The following is a 3,873-nucleotide window of genomic DNA, read 5'->3' on the forward strand; positions in this document are numbered from 1 at the left end:
GCAGTAGAACGTTTTTTTGCAGAGGGTAAGGAACTGGGGATTGAAACCAAGGACAAAGCTGTGCAGAAGAGAAGAAATGAAAAGCAACAGTACAAATAGTAGAAATGAGCATATATAGGCAGCATGGGAAGCAAAGCAGGGAAGAGAAAGAGAACATTCCATGAAATGCCCAGGAGATAGATAAGAGCAGAACAAAAAGGGAAGAATGAAATTCAAAGCATGCCCAGAAAGTTGTGTGAAGCTCCCACCAGTCATTTATGGTTATAATTGTGTGTCTTTACTTTCAAAGTACAGGGTTGTACCTTTCACGATCACTCTTGTATTACACAGACACGAATAGTTGAGAAGTCTTTCCTCACATAGCTGGCACAAGCTTGCACTTTTCCTTTCTGGCAACGTGGAAATGACAGCTTGGTCCTTGGAATGGAAAATCAAGCAAAATTAGCAGAGGATGGTTTCGATCCATCGACCTCTGGGTTATGGGCCCAGCACGCTTCCGCTGCGCCACTCTGCTCCTTTGTGAAAGTGTTCTCTTTATGCAGATGAGGAGGCATTCAGCGGAGTGACGTGGGATTGGTCGGGCTCTCACCTAATTTGCCTAAGTGTATCGCAAGGCATGCTGGGTGCAGAAAATCTTTATCTTCCCCTCTCACAATCAGTCACAACTGAAAGTCCAGACCCTCTTAGGCACTAGCCGTTTCAGGCCTTTAACAAGACAGCAGCTCTCCGACGCTCTCTGTCTCTCTCTCTCTCTGTGATCCTAGTGCTTGCATGCTCAGTATTTGGCTTTACCTGGGAGCCAGAGATCTACCCGGTGAGGGCTTGCCGGGTGTAAGGCTTTTGAGCGTTTGGAAGCGTTCGGTACATGAGAGGACGTTGGACTGGAAGCTATGCAAATTTGAAGCATCCAAACTTCCTGCTGCAGTCGGAGGCTCTTTCCATGGACATCTGCCTTTTGGATTCCTCTAAACTTGCCCTCTGATGAAACATTTTGTGAGCTGCAGTTACCTCCGACGGCTACAAGGTGGTGCTACATTCAGGTGAGGGCACAAGTATGCACAAAATGTTGGGGACTTTTGCCAGATTTATAGCTGGATCTTGCATATTTTTTTCAGAGGCTAAATATTGCCTAGGAAATGCTTTTTAACATAGAGATGCTGGAGTTAAAATGTCTGGTCGGGCCTCAGCTCTTTCATTGTCTGCCCACTGTAACATATTTTTTACCAGCACATGTGAATGGTGACTCTGCTTTATGAAACTTATCATATATTAGAACAATGAATATAGCAGAAGGGGCGATCGAAATGCTTGCCTACATATTTGTTTATTTTTTATATAATGGCTGATTAACCTGTTCATTATATTTCCATTTTGTGAAATGTTGCATTAAAATATATCCTGCTTGCAGAATATATAAGTATTTGTACTGCGTTGGCCGGGAATCGAACCCGGGTCAACTGCTTGGAAGGCAGCTATGCTCACCACTATACCACCAACGCCCTCTGATCTGTGCGCTCTCGGTTCTAAACATTAGGATCCTGAGTTCAATGACTATCTTGCACCAGCTTCAATGGTGCATTTGGTTTAGATACCAACATGAAAAGCAATAGAAAGTTTTTGTAGAGGGTAAGGAACTGGGATTGAAACCAAGGACAAAGCTGTGCAGAAGAGAAGAATGGAAAGCAGCATTACAAATAATAGATATGAACATATAGAGGCAGCATGGGAAGCAAAGCAGGGAAGAGAAATAAAGAACATTCCATGAAATGCCCAGGAGATAGATAAGAGCAGAACAAAAAGGGAAGAATGAAATTCAAAGCCTCCCCATAAAAGTGTTTGAAGGTCCCACCAGTCGTTCATGCTTATTATTGTGTGCCTTTACTTTCAAAGTACAGTGTGGATCCTTTGACGATCCCTCTCTTGTATTTCAGCAGACACAGATAGTTGAGAAGTCTTTTCTCACATAGCTGGCACAAGCTTGCGCTTTTCCTTGCTGGTAGCCTGGAAATGACAGCTTGGTCCTTGGAAGGAAAATCAAGCAAAATTAGCAGAGGATGGTTTCGATCCATCGACCTCTGGGTTATGGGCCCAGCACGCTTCCGCTGCGCCACTCTGCTCTGTTGTGAAAGTGTTCTTTTTATGCAGATAAGGATCATTAAGCAGAGTAGCGTGGGATTGGTCTGGCTCTCACCTCATTTGCATAAGTATATCCCAAGGCATGCTGGGTGCAGAAAAACTTCATCTTCCCCTCTCACAATCAGTCATAACTGAAAGTCAGAGACTCTTAGGCACTAGCCGTTTCAGGCCTTTATCAAGACAGTAGCTCTTGAACCCTCTCTCTCTCTCTCTCTCTCGGGTATCCTAGCACTAGCATGCTCAGGATTTGGCTTTACCTGGGAGCCAGAGATCTACCCGGTGAGGGCGAGGCTTTTGAGCGTTTGGGAGCGTTCGGGACGTGAGTGGACGTTGGACAGGAAACTATGCAAATATGAAGCATCCAACATTCCTGCTTCAGTGAGTGGCTCTTTCCATGGACATCTGACTCTTGGATTCCTCTCAACTTGCCTTCTGATAAAACATTTTGTGAGCAGCAGTTTCCTTCAACAGCTACAAGGTGGCGCTACATTCAGGTGAGAGCACAAGTATGCACAAAATGTTAGGGTCTTTTGCCAGATTTATCTGTGGATCTTGCATATTTTTTTCAGAGGCTAGATATTGCCTAGAAATGCTTTTCAACATAGAGATGCTGGAGTTACAATGTCTGGTCGGGCCCCAGCCCTTCCATTGTTTGCCCACTGTAACAAATTTATTACCAGCACATGTGAGTTGTGACTCTGCTTTATGAAACTTATCATATATTAGGACAATGTATGTAGCAGAAGGTGCGATTGAGATGTTTGCCCACGTATTTGTTTATTTTTTTATATATGGCTGATTAATCTGTTCGTGAAATTTCCATTTTGTGACATGTTGCATTAAAATATATCATGCTTGCAGAAAATATAAGTATTTTCAGTGCGTTGGCCGGGAATCGAACCCGGGTCAACTGCTTGGGAAGCAGCTATGCTCACCACTATACCACCAACGCCCTCTGATGTGTTAGCTCTCGGTTCTAAATATTACGTTGCAGAAATCAATGACTATCTTGCACCAGCTTCAATGGTGCATTTGGTTTAGATACCAACATGAGAAGCAGTAGAACGTTTTTTGCAGAAGGTAAGGAACTGGGGATTGAAACCAAGGGCAAAGCTGTGCAGAAGAGAAGAAATGAAAAGCAACAGTACAAATAGTAGAAATGAGCATATATAGGCAGCATGGGAAGCAAAGCAGGGAAGAGAAAGAGAACATTCCATGAAATGCCCAGGAGATAGATAAGAGCAGAACAAAAAGGGAAGAATGAAATTCAAAGCATGCCCAGAAAGTTGTGTGAAGCTCCCACCAGTCATTTATGGTTATAATTGTGTGTCTTTACTTTCAAAGTACAGGGTTGTACCTTTCACGATCACTCTTGTATTACACAGACACGAATAGTTGAGAAGTCTTTCCTCACATAGCTGGCACAAGCTTGCACTTTTCCTTTCTGGCAACGTGGAAATGACAGCTTGGTCCTTGGAAGGAAAATCAAGCAAAAGTAGCAGAGGATGGTTTCGATCCATCGACCTCTGGGTTGTGGGCCCAGCACGCTTCCGCTGCGCCACTCTGCTACTTTGTGAAAGTGTTCTCTTTATGCAGATGAGGAGGCATTCAGCGGAGTGACGTGGAATTGGTCGGGCTCTCACCTCATTTGCCTAAGTGTATCGCAAGGCATGCTGGGTGCAGAAAATCTTTATCTTCCCCTCTCACAATCAGTCACAACTGAAAGTCCAGACCCTC

General features: G+C 44.0%; 2 non-coding genes across 2 annotated transcripts; both read right to left on the reverse strand.

The window, feature by feature from the left end:
• Window positions 1-1,427: 1,427 nt before the first annotated feature.
• On the reverse strand, window positions 1,428-1,499 carry TRNAG-UCC (transfer RNA glycine (anticodon UCC)). The gene has a single exon. It is a non-coding gene; the product is annotated as a tRNA-Gly (tRNA).
• Window positions 1,500-3,016: 1,517 nt separating this feature from the next.
• On the reverse strand, window positions 3,017-3,088 carry TRNAG-CCC (transfer RNA glycine (anticodon CCC)). Its single transcript has one exon. It is a non-coding gene; the product is annotated as a tRNA-Gly (tRNA).
• Window positions 3,089-3,873: the final 785 nt, after the last annotated feature.

This window comes from Lissotriton vulgaris, chromosome 9, assembly GCF_964263255.1.
Source record: "Lissotriton vulgaris chromosome 9, aLisVul1.2, whole genome shotgun sequence".
Lineage (NCBI taxonomy): Eukaryota > Metazoa > Chordata > Amphibia > Caudata > Salamandridae > Lissotriton > Lissotriton vulgaris.